Source organism: Perca fluviatilis, chromosome 2, assembly GCF_010015445.1.
Source record: "Perca fluviatilis chromosome 2, GENO_Pfluv_1.0, whole genome shotgun sequence".
NCBI classification, from domain to species: Eukaryota; Metazoa; Chordata; class Actinopteri; order Perciformes; family Percidae; genus Perca; species Perca fluviatilis.
In genome coordinates this window covers 27,948,920-27,966,338 of record NC_053113.1, presented here as the reverse complement: position 1 = coordinate 27,966,338, position 17,419 = coordinate 27,948,920, and the positions used below count along the sequence as shown (strand labels likewise).

The following is a 17,419-nucleotide window of genomic DNA, read 5'->3' as shown; positions in this document are numbered from 1 at the left end:
TGTTAGGAGAGTTTTTTAGAGCTCAGTACCTAAGGTGGTTGTTAGATTTATGGTGTACATTGTGCACAGCGTTTTAGGTAAGACCGTAGACAATCCCCAGGCACCGATTAGAAAGCAACCAGTGTTTATCACCTTACTTAAGAAAAATGTAAAATGTTGAGTAAAATATGGTTATTATAATAACAAATCAAGAGAGTAGCACTTTTAGAAATATTACCTGCTCAAAAATGCAAAATTGACACTAAAAAGTAATAACTGCTGTATAGTGTATCTTGTCAACATGTAATGTCGCTCTTCAAGAACTGGAAACTCTCAGATGAGGTTATAAAAATCACATCATTTCTTTAACTATTGTTACATTATGAGAGGCGAATTGCTGATGCGTGAATTACTGATGCAAGAATTACATTGATTGATAATGTAATTTATAGCTGATGATGCAAGATTATATAATCTATCCATCTATCTATCGCAGGAACGTCTGTCTGTCTGTGTGTTATGCACATATCTCTCGAACCATTAGTCCGATGGATTTCAAACTTGACAGGTGTCTTGCTACGGGCACGAAGTTAGCGCGGTGTTGAAGTTTGGATTAAAAAAAAAAAAAAAAAAAAAAAACGTTGTTTGGATAAAAAATACAAAAAAAAAAAAAAAAAAAAAAAAAAAAAAAAAAAAAATTTTTTCTCCCTCCCCTTTTGCCTCCCCCCCCCCCCCCCCCCAGACAGACAGAGAGGGGCGAAGAAAGCAGCGGAGCTTTGGCAGCTTAAATGTGAAATACACCTCATCGCGACTGTAATAAGGTTAGCGAAAAAAAAAAGCACTTCAGATTATTCCTTCACAGCGCTGTGCAATGCAGACAGCTAGGTGAGAAAGGGGAGAGAGAGGGGGAAGACATGCAGGAAATCATCACAGGTCGGATTCAAACCCTGGACCACTGCACCGAGGCATAAACCGCTAATTATATGTGCGCCTGCTCTACCCACTGAGCCAACCTGGCCACATTACTCCACATTTTCATTGTGATATTTTGTGATTACATTCTGAATCTGCAACGTTCTGTGTCAGGTAAATCAGTAAGATAGTAGTAGGGCAATACCACAGGCCAAGCAATCGGCCATTCCAAACGCACATTTTCAACGGGCACTGCACTAGTAACTCATAATAACAGATTATCTAATGACTAAAATGATGAGGAAAATGCAGTTTGGAATTACATAGTCTCGCTTTGCCAGACCCTCCTCCAAATAATTGTTACTACAGTAAGTATCTATTCACAGGTTCAGATAACACTTTACTACATGCTGAAAATCAAAATTTAGACACTTGACATGTAAAAAAAACATTATTCACAGTTAGTATTTTATCAAATTACTACAAATTCTTCTTTATCACTCTGGATCAAAGAATTGTCTTCTTGTATAGCAATGGAAAGACTGACTTAATCAAACGAAAAAAGTACATATTTTTCAGGATCTGGGACTCCTTCCTTCATTTTTTGGAACAGAATGGAATGACTCTTGAGTAATACTAATAATGTGATCTTGGGCTTTTATTTTTTTATTTTATTTTTTTTATTTATTTTTATATAATTGGTGTGAATATATACCTGTATGGCTCTCCTGTTGGGGTAGGGAGGGTGTGTTTTCTCTCTTTTTATGAAAATCCTGTATTGTACATTGTACATACAAAAGATGTTCACAAAAAAAATGACTACAAATTAGGGGTATAATAAATAATTTATTGCAGACATTGCTGGGTATGGATGATACACTGTGTGAATGCATGCATGGTTTGGTGAAATCTTTTCACCAAGAGGTGTTTATATTACGGCCTGCCATTCTTGACAGGCACACACAAGCACACACACAGACACAGACACACAGACACACACACACACACACACACACACACACACACAGACACACACACACACACACACACACACACACACACACACACACACACACACACACACACACACACACACACACACACAGAGTCCATGGAGTCTTTTATGGCTGTTCACTCTGTCAATAAGATCCAGATGTGAGCTCAGTGGGAGAGGGGATAAAAATAGAGTGAGAGAGGTGAGGGAGACAGAAAGAGAAAGACGTAGACAGGGTCAGAAAGAAAACAAGAGAGAGTCAAACATCGAAACAATGATCTCAGTGAGAAAAGTTGGGGGGTGAACATACAGTATGAGAGCAGACAGACTGATGAGGTGAACAGAAAGGTGGTGAAGAGAAAAAAAGACGTGTTTTTTGTGCTCACAGTTTTCTCACTTTCTTCTTCTCTTTAACAGAAAAAATAGACCCTGTGATGTCACCACATTCCTAAGGCAACATATACACACACACCCGTCCCACACACACGGTTGCCATGGGCAAAAAAGAATACACATAGGGGCGCAATCATCTTTCTTGAGCCCAAAAAAAAAAGAAAAAAAAAACTCCACAGCTCCATCACCGTCTATCCTAAATACAGTGTCAGTTGCTTAAAAAAAAAATGTACCCGGTCTTTTGAAGCAGCAGAGCTCCCACTGTCTTTTCTTTTTGCTTTGAGTGTGTGTCAGAGAAAAAAAAAAAAAAAAAAAAAAAAAAAAAAAAAAAAAAAAAAAAAAAAAAAAAGAGATGGCCAAAATGCCTCCCCCAAACCCACTTCCTGCCCTGCCCTCTCAATGAAGACAATTATGGTTCCTGCAAGAAGGATAACACAGAAAAAATAGCTCCTTAAAAGGCAGGATCCACGTTGTTTTCACCTCTCCACACATTTTTCGAATTATAAACCAATACTGCGTGGTTTTCAAATATAAAGAATAGGTTATTCTGTCTGCATGAAGGAGTACAGAGCTGAAGGCATTTATTATCTTGATGGCAGTTTAGCTTTATTAGAAATCAGACATAGATCACAGGCTGGCTTTCAAAGGCTAACAATATGGTTTTCTACTGAGACACAATTATGCTGCTGCAACAGCCTTTTCTTTCACATTATGATAGCATGACTTACCAGATACCTTTACTGCAATAGATCAATGTTTGAAGACATCTGGTGTCTTCAAAAGACTATAAAACTATAACGGATGATAAAGAGAGCGACATTCATTTGGACATTGGACAAAGTTAGGAAAGAAGAGAGATGGCTGTGTTCGCAGTTGGAGAAACAACCGAGCCTAGTAGAGATTTGTAGGCCAGTTTAAGAAAAAGGACGTCATCTGTCCACAAGGAGCCAGAAAAATAGCAAAAAAAATATTACCAGAAATTTGGCGTGGGTGAGACTAACACAACTATACAGGTTGTTAAATAATGTAAAAAAATAACAGCTCTTAAATCTCCATATTTCTATGACTGACATGACAAACTTTACATCAAACGGCCCTAGCAATCACTACTGCAGCTACCCATAATACCTCTCTGGGTTAGTTCGCAGATGCAATATGTCATATATTTATTGTAATAAATCCAAAAATGACCCCAATGCGTCACCAGATATTAAGGAAACATGCTAAGTTGAAATACTATCTTTTCTGACAACAATGATAATGGCAGTATTTTCTTCTTTTGAAATTTCCGTTCCGTGACAGAATTTCTGTTTGTGTTTTGGCCTGTGTGTTGTTATCAACTGCCCAGATTGACAGCCAGGCTGGGTTGCCAGATATACCTGTAAAAACTTAAACCCAGCGCGCTACAGCTGTAACGTTAGTACAGCCATGAAAGCAGCAAACAAACGAACAGGATCAACAGAGATAGATTCTACCTGACCCCCAAAAAACGGCATGTTTCTAACAGTTGCGTGACCAGAGACGTAACAAACCCCGGATAAATATTGGAGATGTATATGAAAGATGGAGACAGCTTAGAGCCCAAAAGGACGCCGATTTGGCTAATTTCCTCCTGAACAGGTAAGCATTAGCTTCAGGCTAATTTATCACGGCTACAAGGGATGGGCATTTTATGTTATTTCAACATTCGTGTACTCACATTGAATTATATAGCTAGAGTACCCGAGTTGGTTACTCACAAAAACAATTGAGACACGGCCAGTAAAGTGATCCCGACTGGCCCTGGCTAACACCACCATGCTAACCCTGCTAAATGCTAACGTTAGCGGAGGACCAGGCAAGCAGGCCACGGCTGTTTATAACGTGTAGCCTGTTCAGCGGCTGTAGCCGACAATGGGGAGTTATTTTAAGCCAAGTGGGGGCTGTAAATCAGGAAGAGAGGACTTTGAGTTTGGAGTGTGTTTAGCGATTGTTGCCATAATTCTAAGCCAATAAAGTGTGTTCAGTCGGGTGGAGAGGACGGCAAGGTAGTGTTATTTTTAGCGGTTCTCACCGAAATTCTAAGCCTAGGAAGTGTGTCTGTCCTTTGGGTGGAGAGGATGACGAGGTTGTTGTGTTTTTAGCGGTTCCTACTGTAATTCTAAGCCGAAAAAATGTGTCTGTCAGTTGGGTACAGAGCTCCACGTGAGCAGTTCGAACAAAGGAAAGTGCAAACAAATTATTTTGAAATCAAAATGATGGCTACAAGGATGCACTACTCCTTTCATGCCACAAAACATGGTTTGAAACTTCAAGGTCAGATTGTGAACTATTTTTAGGAACATGGCATCTTCTTATCGCAAGGGTTTTGTTTGCTCAGCATTCATTCACAACCTTGTAAGTTCTCAGTGAGAGTTGTAGCTGCACTGAAATGATAAATGTTCACTAACTTAATAACAAAATAATACAACAGACATGTGGCCGAGATGACGTGCAACAAAATGACAATGAATGATATAGTATGTAAAAGGTGTCAGACCCATTGGTATCCGTTGCCATTTCATTGGGTTTGGACCCTCACATTTTGTATGTTTTTTAAGCGCCCTTAATTGCAAAATTCTTGCCGTTTGTATTACACTGGAGATCAGTTACCAAGATGTAGTCCTCTTATGACAATCCTTGAGAAAATAATGCGCTTCAGTGAAGTTTAATGCAAATGCCATCTCTGTAGCACACTGTGTGAACCTGAAATAATTTCTCTCCTCCTTTCAGAATAATATATCAGAACCATACAATTGAAATGCCAACTAGTGAATTAAATGTTTGAAGGGGAGAGGGGGGGGGAAGTCAAGGCATGGCTGAAAAAAGGAGCCTATTGAGGATTGAAGAAGGACTACATTGTTTCAGGAAAGACCTGATTACCCACAATCCCCTGGCTGTCACTGGGTGATGGGAGCTTTGTGTGAGCCCTTCAAACATACCTTCGGAGAAACACACACACACACCTCCAATCTTCAGAAAAATGGCAATCATCATCATTGCCATACTGATTACTGCGGTTATATTTCGTAAGAGACAGTCGAGGGACAGCAGGTCCACACACACACACACACACACACACACACACACACACACACACACACACACACACACACACACACACACACACACACACACACACACACACACACACACACACACACACACACACACACACACACACACACACACACACACACACACACACACACACTCTAAGGTCAACATATTTCCAGGCTGACTCACAGTTTTGTGAAAACTCATCTTGGGACTAAATGTTTTACTTAAGTACAAAGGTTGGCAGTGGCCAGAGTGATCAAGCCTCTCAACGACACCTGTGAGGGGGCAGGGAAGGGAAACGGGTCACTTTTTTGGAGTTTTTGGAGTGTTGATTGTGGATTGGTATAATACATAATTTTAACAAAAGGAAACGCAGGGCTCGATTATTAAATAAACTGCTTAAATCTAAAAAGAGTAAGGCTGCTCCCTCTTAGTCGATTAGTCGACTAATCGGTCGTTTTTGGTCTTAGTCATCTTAGATTTCTTTAGTCGATTAGTCATGTTTTATGCTTTTTTTCATGCTGAATGACTTATTTCCAAGAAACGTACGAGCACATCTCTGGTAAACACAAGAATTAAAAAGGGGCTGACTTGAAGAAAAAGAGAAGAAAAATATTTGCCTTAATATCCTCTGCTAAGGCAGTCGTTAATGTTAAGTGCATTCTCAACTCAAAGTTATTAGTCTTGGAATTAAGCACAGGAAAGAAGAATAGCCAGGGAAGGCAGCGTAAACAAAAAAATAAACTGGAAATACTTAATTAAAACGGATACTTGTGAAAAGTACGTATATAGGGTGTAGTATTGCTCACCAATAAACTGCAGGTGAGGTGTAGTAAGAGTAGTGAACAAAGCTGTACAAATATTCTAACTAGTCTGGTCAAAACATCTGCAGTGATCCAAGCACGTGTCACTTTACTTTCATCTCAAAGCATCCATTTTGCCTGCATGAACACACCAATTAAGATTTCCCTGGTAGTGTAGTTTTATCTTGTTCTGCTGCTAATACTGAGTTGCCAAATGCACTACTGCTGGAAATATGCAACGCACCACTTTATGTGGCGCACCAGACAACATCAATTTAAAATAACAAATGCAAACTTCCTGTGTAGGAAAATTGCATCTACTGCATTTGTCACATATCATTACTCTAAAATGCTGAAACAGAGAATAAAAATATTTTTGTGGATTCAAGTTAAGAAATAATAAGCAGGAATACAGGCACTAAAAAGTGTTTTGTTTAAGTCTTCACTCATCTCATTGAAATCCATACTCTGCAGGGGTCAAACCAAGAAAAATATCAAAGTCACTATATGAACATTCCGCTTTTCACAAATGACCATGAGGGATAGGTAAACTTTACAGTGCCTTATATAGTGGTGTCATCTAAGTGCTGTGGATGATGTAATGGCACCATATGATAGGGGTGATGTCATTGTCAAATTAATATGATGACAGCAACTTAGAGCTAAACATTATCAGACCTAACTTAATCTCTGACTCAGCACACACACCATTAAACAACCTGCTGTTTAATTAAATCCATTTTTTGTCACAAAGTATGACACAACCTAATTGGATCCAGCTAAGCTTAGAATAACCCTTCTTGAAAAATATCAAGAAAAGATAAATGTGACTCAAACGAACCAACATGACTTAAACCGCATCCCATACAAACACAGGATCCAAACCACCTGCCTGTGAGGCTGCTTTGGCCTTAGCGGCTCCCGTCTCTCTTCTCCAATCATTCTCCTCCTCCCCCTGCGCCTTGATCCGAGATCCCAGCAGCCACTCAGGAACAACGCTCCGACATTTCCAGTTTCTCCCAATCCCATTTTGATGAGACTTTCTCAACTGACAGCTAGAGCATGATCCAAACCGGCGGACTGATGCCATAAGACAGATGAATAAGAGGGTGAGAAGAAGACAAGAACTGAAAAAGAGGAGGGAAGAAGAAGCAAAGTGTTTCTAATGTCATGTTTCTCTGGGTGACAAAAGACAAGAGAGAATAGGACTCAACAGCCCATTCAACCCACAGTTAGACCAAGACCTAAACCCTGTATGAGAGTGTGTGTGTGTGTGTGTGTGTGTGTGTGTGTGTGTGTGTGTGTGTGTGTGTGTGTGTGTGTGTGTGTGTGTGTGTGTGTGTGTGTGTGTGTGTGTGTGTGTCCGACCACGCTGTAAACTATGCTACACGCTGCACTGGTGACACAGTTGTACCATTGTGTGAGTGACTGGGGGAGACGCAGGAAACACGTCCATGACAATCACTCACGGAGAGATATGTGCATACACAAAATCATACTAGCATGTGCATAATAATGTGACTTTAGATTGTCCATTCTCTGCTTTTTGAGTGTGTCTATGACAGGGTTATGCTGATGACGGCTGTGTCCAAAATCACTCCCCCCTCCCCCCACCTTCACACATTCACAATATAACACTCAAAAGCTTTCTCTAAAATGAGCAATAAACTGAGGAATTCAGACATGTGACTAATGGGATTATGTCATAATTTTGCACCATCACTGACAGGTGTGGTGACATGAGATTTTTTGTAAATTCCATTTAAGTGTGGGAGTAAATATAGTGCCTTAAATAGGGAGTGACTTCAGACACAGGATATAGTATGTTTTCAACCTACTAGTTCCCACAGCCCAAGGTGACGTATTCAAATTACTGTTTTTAAAACCACTAAAAGTTTGTTATTATTCAAGAAGAAAAGCAAGCTTGAACCAATAAATGATTGATCCTTCATCCAAATTGTTGGATTAAACAATGTCATTAAAAAACAATTAAATCAAAAAATAGTTTAAATGCTAATAATTATTTTACATTTTGTGATATCACAGCAGTGTGCTGCAATGACTGTGAAAAGGAGACCTAAGTAAACAGCAACAGAGAGACTGAGCTGCTGGCTGGTAAGTACCCTGCTGCTTACCAGACTATTCAATTAATTGTTGATTTTGTTGGATTTTTGTTGTTGCGGTGTGTCAAGTATTTTCGTGGCATTTTAACAGTTACTTCGCCCCCCCCCCCGTTTTCTAGAACCAGCTAGTAAACCTTTGGTGATTCCACTTAGGACATGGCAGCCAACAGTGCAGCCCCGCATTGGGTGAATCATCAACAAACTGCAAACTAAAACTCTCACATTAGACATCTTTGTGGCCACGTGGATGCATGACTCAGACTGAAAACTACAGGGAAGACCAACATGACTGAGAGAAACCCTGCCAAAGATATAACTTACTGTATCTATGGCACACACGCAAACAATCTTTAACAGATGACCCAATTTTCAAACCAGCGTAAGAACCATGTGAAACCATTATTTATCATCCATTATTCATGTCAAACATAAACACAAACACACATCTTAGTATAGAAATCTGCCTGTGCAAAAGCTCTGCTAGAAAGTGCTGCTTCAGAGGAGGCTTTCCTTACATAAGCAAACTGCTCTGTAATTACACTGGGTGGATCCACACAGACTCAGAGAGTTAGAAAGTGCCAGTCTGAAGGGAGCGACTGGGACAAGAAATGAGATGATAAAGGAGGGAAAAAAAAAAGAAGATAGAAAACGACCCCAATAGCCACTCTTCACAGTTTTAAACTGTCATGCCTTTCCACTGGCGAGCTATAATGAATTCAAACATTTAAATGCAGGGAATATCCTTTAAAAAAAAAAGTTAAAAGATTTCCAAAGCATATTGCAACTGTCACCAACCAGTGCAGGGCAAGGACATCCAGAATGGTTTTCCCACAGAGTTTTATTTTCCCACTGTGAAAAACCAGATGGCTCAGAGTCTCATGTTAGTTAAAGAAACAGTTCAACACTACACACTTTTTTCAATACACTTTTTTACTGAGAGTTAGATGAGAAGAACTCTACCACTTATGTCTGTATGCTATGTATCTGGGGCCAGCAGCCAATTAGCTTAGATTTGCACAAAGAATGGAAACGGGATAAACAGTTAGCCTGACTCCTTAACAAAAGGTAACACAATCTGTCAACCAGCACCTCTAAAGCTTAAGAATTAACACGTTATTTCTTATTTGTTTAATTTGTACAGGAAACAAAAATGACATATTGACATGTACAGGCCAGTCAACCAGCTGAGACTGCAGGAGGTTACTGCACAGAACACAAATAAAAAAAAAAAAAGGCAAGCCGTTTTCCTGTTTCTTTATGCTAAGCTAAGCTAACCAGCTGCTGGCTCCAGCTTCATATTTACTGCATGGACAAGAGAGTGGTATGAGAGTTCTATAATTCAACAAGAGGTAGAGGTAATGGAAAGATAGATAGATGGATCGGCAGAGAGAAAAGAGTTTGTTGCAGGAAACAATATACTGGACTCTTTTCCGCTGGCTGCACAAATATTAACCACAAACAAGCCTATGTATACACACAATTGGCTACAGTTATCTATCAACATCACTTCAGCATCTCTTAAATTGACCGCCCTGTCAAACCAAATAGGTCTAATATTAAAAAGGCGCTGTAGGTAGGATTGTGAAGATCCAGGACTTAGCCGAAGAATTTGAACATCGACAACTTCTCAGTCCCCCCCCCCCCCCCCCTTTCTGCTAAAACCCAAAACTGTCTCCTAAGCCCCTTCCCCCACAAGGGAGAATGAATGCGCATGAGCAGTGATTGACACGCAGTTAGACCCCCCTCCCCCCCGGCCATGATTGGAGCATCTGAACAGGGAGCGGTGGATTTTTGCAAATCGCACTACAGGCTGTAGGTGGTGCCAGACGAGCCAGATTTTTTTTTTTTTTTTTTAATTACCTGCTTCATATAGTTCTACTGGAACATAGGGTCAGTTTCAGCAAATATGACAGAAAGTTAGTTTTATAAGTCTTACCTACTGCATCTTTAAATCCCCCCCCCCCAACACACACAGACACACTCACTCCTACTCAAAGGAACACAAAACATTTTTGTTGTCCCTGTCCCAAAAGCAATATTGTGTGTGAAACAGAGACCGGCAAACCAGTGTGTGTGTGTGTGTGTGTGTGTGTGTGTGTGTGTGTGTGTGTGTGTGTGTGTGTGTGTGTGTGTGTGTGTGTGTGTGTGTGTGTGTGTATAAAGACAAGATGGCTAAAGGTACAGGTCGTTCTCCCTCCAAAGTTCTCTACATAGGAACAGAAACCATAGCAAACACAAATGCTTGTCACGTTCAATCTAAGCGACCAGTAAGAGCTACATAGAATCGTTTTAAGCTCTTACAGTATTCTGCCTAAACGTCTGAACATCAGAGGCTGCCTATGTGTCATTGAAGCCACAGATATCTGCAGTGTGACCTTTTGATCTTCCGATTCATCCCACCTCCTCCTTCTCATCTGCTGAGTCATGGATACCTTCAACCAGAACAAACCACATCCACATCCTTTCATCCCTCCTTCACCTTTACTTCGCTCAGCATCCCTCACTTTTTGGACGTCACTAAACCTGGGTTGACCTTTGCATGTTAAAAAGAACCCCAAACATCCGCACTATATCCTTTTTGTGTGTGTGTGTGTGTGTGTGTGTGTGTGTGTGTGTGTGTGTGTGTGTGTGTGTGTGTGTGTGTGTGTGTGTGTGTGTGTGTGTGTGTGTGTGTGTGTGTCCTTAAACTTTACTTTTAAGTCCGCATTTATTATTATTTATTATTGGATAGCTCTTAACTACAATAGAGGTCCATTAGCAGTCCTGGAAGAAATTGTATTCAATTTGAGAGGAATGATACAGTATAGTCTAAGGAAGAGCCTGGTGTGTGATCCAGCACCCATCCTAAGGGCACAGAGATGTGCATGTCTTTTTTATTGTTTCTTTTTAACAAATGAAAATGTCTCCTGTACAGTAAAAGCTCCTTTTGATTACTGTTGTATGATGTGTTTATAATACCGAGCCTATAATCTCTCTGCACATGCCCACCCGTATGGCATCCTTTTATTTACCAAGTATTTTACCATGAGATACATGTAGTCACTGATGTACTGCCCTTATGGCCCAAAACAGTTGCTGCACTGATCTCTATGTGCTGAAACTTTTGAGTATATTCCCCTTTCGGCTACGCACCAATCAGGGATGTCACAAAGTCCCTTTGCCTTCGACAGCTCCCTGAAACACCCTGCTGTGACATTGCGGGTTTTTGGCGGTTTTGGCTACTCCAGTGCATTTGTGGTGTTGGCGCAGGGGTTATGACGCATGCCTTTGGTGTGGGAGACCCGGGTTCAATTCCCACTGCGATAAATCAACCAATGTGTCCCTGAGCAAGACACTTAACCCCTAGTTGCTCCAGAGGCGTGCGACCTCTGACAAATATAGCAATTGTAAGTCGCTTTGGATAAAAGCGTCAGCTAAATGACATGTAATGTAATTTGTGATTCAATGTTGACTGACCCTTAACAAATCCAAAGATTTATGATGATAGCTCACTTTAAAGCCCATCATCTCTGCTAAAGTGAGGTATTAATCCCCCTTTTTCCCCTCTAGTGTGTTCCCAATAACGAGTCAAACAATAAGTTGATTCTGATGAGGTTGTGTTTGTTTAACTGAGAACGCCTAAGAGCATCCATATTCTAATAAGCCTGTTTTGGCCTCTCAATTATTCAAACATGTGAGCCAAGAGCAAACCAGCTGACCGCTTGAGTATCTCTACCTTTACTGCTTCTCAACAGCACAATCGCATCTGGGCAGGAGTGGGGAATGCAACAGGGGAGTGAAAGAAAAAAGGCTGGGCAGAGGGAAAGTATTTGATTCCATGTGGGTGGCCTGATAAAACAAAGTCAGTCATAAATCTGAAGCTATAAACACTGTGCTTTTAGACCTAATCCATGCAGAGCAAAGCACAAACCAATCTGTCTGTCTTCTTTCTTTCTCTCCGGGTTTCTATTTCCTACCATCTTTCTCCCATTGGCCCTCCAGCTAGCATCCTCTTTAAACATGTACTGGCCTCATCAATAGGATAAAAAGGTAATGCATGACTTTTGAGAAATTATTTTATATGAGTTACTTTCTAAGACAGAAGAAAGAGTGTGGCACATAAACAGCTGCCCTTTGTTTATTTCAAGGAAATGCAAAAAGTACATATAAACACCTATTACTATGGCCAATAATTGGTAGGCTACTGAATGAGAAACGAGATTCTTAGGCCACGTCCACACGTACCAAAACGATCTTTTTTTTTTACCCGTCTTCCCTGGATTCGTTTTGAAGAATAGTTGCGTCCCAACGAATCCATTTGTAAATGACTCAACACGCTACTTCCTATTCCAAGCCTATACGCAGCGCTGTTTCTGCTACAGAAATTCACCAAAAAAACGGAGAAGAAGAGCATCGTCACTTCCACTTCCCATCATAACATGGCTAGCTAGACTAACGCTCTCTTAATACATCCATGGACTATAATAACTTTCACCACTGCTCATTTTATAAAGGCCGCCGCAAGAAAACGTGTCTTTGTTTACATTGTATAATGTGCTGTTGGATTGCTTTTTATTTTGCAATTCTGTCTGCCATCGGACATGATTAGCGCGCTAACGTTAGCTCTGCTAGCTAACATCGGCAGTCAAACAAACATCAATGATCCATGAATGATGTCTTTTTGATAATCTACGGTTTTCTGGCGGTAGCCTTTCTACAAAAAAACGTGGTAAAAGTTACTATAATCTGTTCAAGGAGTTGATAAGCAGACAGATTAGCTAGCTAGTTGATAAATTGTCTACTTCCACTTTATAAACAACCATAGCAGCTAACGTTAGCTACTTCGCAGCTGTAGCGGTCAGCTACTTTAGAGAGGTTTAACGTTGGCTACATAACGTTGGCAATCTTGTGTAGAATCCAGGACCGGCAGGGCAGAGGGAAGTGTCAGGGAGCAGAGACAAAGTATTTAGATGAAGTGAGCTGGTTTGACCATGGAGATGGGATATGCTCGCTTAGCCTCACCACAGTTGTGTGTGACCGGCGTGCAATAGGAGGTCGAGGGGTGTGGCGATGACATCATCGATACGGGGTCATATTCACCATCCATACGAAGCCAAACGAGAGACGTTTTCGAATTTTTTGACCCTGAGACCAGGTTTAAAAAAAGTGCGTTTTCAGGCAGTGCGTTTACAGGATTCGTCTGGACAGTCGGCCCAGACGAATCCTTTTTTGTGCGTTTGCACACAAAAAACATTTCCGTGTGGACGGCCCCTTAGACTTGTTAAAAGGTGCTGTAGGTAGGATTGTGAAGATCCAGGACGTAGCCAAAAAATTTGAACATCGACAACTTCTCAGTCCCCCTTTCTGCTAAAGCCCAAACGGTCTCCTAAGCCCCTCCCCCCACGAGGGAGAATGAACGTGTGTGCATGAGCAGTGATTGACACGCAGTTAGACACCCCCTTGGCCCTGATTGGTGCATCTGAACAGGGAGTGGTGGATGTTTGCAAATCGCACTACAGGCTGTAGGTGGTGGCTGATTTTTTTAATTTTTTTTATTTATTTATTTATTTATTTTAATTACCTGCTTCATATAGTTCTACTGGAACCTAGGGTCAGTTTCAGCAAATATGACAGAAAGTTAGTTTTATAAGTCTTACCTACTGCACCTTTAACTTATTTTAATGTGGATAGAAATATTGTATTGTTGCTCATTTTAGACGGTTTTATTTTGCTGCTTGACAATGTTTAACACTGATGCATTTGGGAAGTTTGGCTTGTTAAATCAAAGGGCAGGGTTTTAGAGAAAGATGCATATTATATTAAAATAAGGTCACTATTGCGTGACACAAAAATCCTTGTGACTGAAGGGAAGATGGGTCGCATTACTGCTGCCCGCTAAGGTGAAAACTACAGAAACAACACACACACACACACTCTATCAATCAATGTCTCTCTATGTAATATTTTGAAACAATATTCTCATATAACTCATATACAGATGACTTCGTCAAAGTTTTTCCGTGTAAATTTATGTTAACAAGCTAATTTCTTTCCCAAATCTGCCCCATATGGGGACCCAAACATTTGAGAACACAACATGCACTTTAAAAGTTATAGCATGTTGTTCTAGTGAAGCAAAAAAGGTAAACATGAGTCTAAATGTATGCCATATGGTTTTGAATACTTTAGTAAATCACAACATTATTGAAGATGGCCATCGCGATATTGATTTTGAACATACCTCTGTTTCAATTGAAAACTAGCCTTGTTCTATTGTTATCTCCCATTACCTCTCCTCCCCTCACTCCCCTCCCACCATCACCATTTCATTCTTCAGCTCTCTCAGTTCTATTTTGATCCTGTGGCTTTTTTTTGCCAGCAAGCATTTCCTTCCAACTCTTTTTTTTTTCCCCCTCCATCTGTCCTTCTCTCTCCCTCTACCTGACATTTGGCTCGGCAGCCTGCCTCACACTAAGACAAACGTTATGACCTCACTTCACTGAAATGTTACAGAGACACAGAGAGAGACAGCAAAAAGCAGAATAAGATAACATGGAGGAGGAATGCTAGAGAATTAATATTAAAAAAGACAATAGGAGATGGGGTATGAGCTATAAAATGCTACATACTGATATAGTATTTCAGACTTACAGACTATAGACTTTGACTGACCCAACATGTGCAGGATGCATAACAAAGGAGAAAAAGTGAAAATGGGACAAAGGTATAGTGAAGGAGGGTAGATCAAAAACACAGACAAAGATCAAATAATTTTGTTGTCAGAAAGCGGGCACTGTGCTGTGGGTGAAACAAGCCACACTCCAGTCTCCAGAAAAGGGAGAAAAAAAAAATACTTCTTCTATCCCTCTCTCTTTTCCTTCTATCCCTCTCCTTTCTTTCTTTCATTCAACTTGTCTGTGCCCCATTTTAGCTTGGCACAGTTGTTTTTAAATTCACCATAGCTGCAGGTCAATGCTCTAAACACTGCATGTTGGCAAAACTCTGGGCTCCAGCCGTTTGAACAAGCCATTGATATATTCCAGACAAACAATATGCACATGCACACACACATGCACAGAAAGAAGGAAGAGAAAACCAGTTTATAATACACACGCAACACAATGCAGTGTGCATATACACACACACACGCCAGCCGGTAATTCTGGACATCATCAAACACTTCAGTAACCACAACAACTTCCTATTTTCCTAAACCCATTTCCTGCCTGGTAAGGTCACTCGCCAATTACTGCTACTGTCACTACGGCAACGAGGAAGGACAATGGGCCAAGGGAGTAAAACAATCAAAAACTAATGACGACGAAGGCAATAGACGGAAACAATATCAATGGGCAGCAAAGCAGCTTTCTGAGAGAACATCAAAGTCAAGTAGCGAAAGGCAAAACTAAATGTTATTTTTGTGTTGTTTTTTTTGCAAATAAAAACATGGTTCACATTACTGAAACATACACAGGGACAAATCACAAGTAACTACAGGCAACATTTACTCATCATGACGTAATGAAAGCAAAGCCCTGGATGATATGTCTGCAACCTTCTGTCCTGAGCTCAGACAGGATGGTAATCCCAATGTTGTTTTTACTTTCTCCACACCTACTGTATTCAGAGTCACACCCATGACTGTAAATTAACTAAAGACCTCCAGGAGAGATTTTTTATATATATATATATATATATAAAAAATCTCTCCCATCTACCTACCTACCTACGTGTGTGTGTGTGTGTGTGTGTGTGTGTGTGTGTGTGTGTGTGTGTGTGTGTGTGTGTGTGTGTGTGTGTGTTATGAGTGAAGGTAGCGGTGTATGGCAATGCATGACACAGACATAGAAACATACATAGACAGTAGGGGTGGAAATCACCAGAGGCCTCATGATACGATATTATGCGATTTTAAACATATTGCAATATTCACCGATATATTGCAATGTATTACTTTTTTTCCAACTTCAAATTTTTTCCAGTTTCAAATGATGTCCCCAAAGGAAAATGTTGTCAACATCGGTTTTATCGAAAAAGATACATTTCTCCGTTTGTTCATCTCACTTCAATTTTATTGCTGCAAAATGGGATTGTCAAGCAGACAGACTGACCAACACATCGATACTCGATCGATATCGATGGCGTCTGTGTATCGATACAGTATTGCCACAAAAAATATCACAATACTATAATGTATCGATTTTTTCCCCCCACCCCTAATAGACAGACACATCTAATTCCCACAATACACTGTTACACAAGTTAAACCTCATTAGTGGCTAGTTAACAAACCTGTGCATTTATCTGTATTTAGGTTTTTACATTAGTTTACGTTTATCGGACAAAAATACTTGCATACTGCAAGTTTACCATACAATTCTTATTCTAGACAGTGGTGGTTTAAAAACATGAATTTGTCGTCAATGTATTCTTCTGTATAATCATGGTATTGATGTAGTTCACGTTTATTGGACAAAATGACTTGCATACTGTAAGTTTATACTTGTTATTCTACACAGTGGTGGTTTAAACAATGAATTTATGGTAAATTTATTGTTTTGTATAATCCTCACGATATTGCCAGAAGTCTTTCATTGTTTAGACACTACTGAGTAAATGCAGCATCACAGACACATCACGCACTGTGTTTGTGTCAGCTGTTTATAACAGCCCTCTCTATGACTCTGGCAGAGAGACAATCATATTGGATGAAACCAATAGAGAAAACAGACACGCGCAGTGGGCCTTGAAAGCCTTAAAGCCCTTAGTCTGAGATTTGTTTAATCAAACTAATAACATCCTCTGATGTTTGTTTAACACTGCTCAGCCTTTAATGGCTTCTGTATTGTAGTACTGCTCCCAAATGCACTCTGAAATGTATCATATTGGTCCGGAATCACAGTACTTCATAAAAGACCAGGCACACACATTCACCTTTGCGTGTAGCTATGAAACCATAAGAATGAGCCAACCGTACAGGACATTATGGGCTGTTTAAAGACAACTGGTTTTACCTCAAATCCCATCTAGCTTTCATTGTTACACAAAAACAAAATCAGTTGCACCGTATTATAAGCATCGGAAAAGGCCAACTACAAATAATTTACACCCCCTTTCTCTCTCAGTCGAATACAAACCAAATTTCAAACCATGAATCA

General features: G+C 40.2%; 1 protein-coding gene across 1 annotated transcript in view; it reads right to left on the bottom strand.

Moving 5' to 3' along the window:
• The window catches only part of LOC120572720 (rho guanine nucleotide exchange factor 17-like), a 59,613-nt gene that overhangs the window by 36,838 nt on the left and 5,356 nt on the right, over positions 1 to 17,419 (bottom strand). The gene's annotated exons all lie outside the window — the stretch shown is intronic.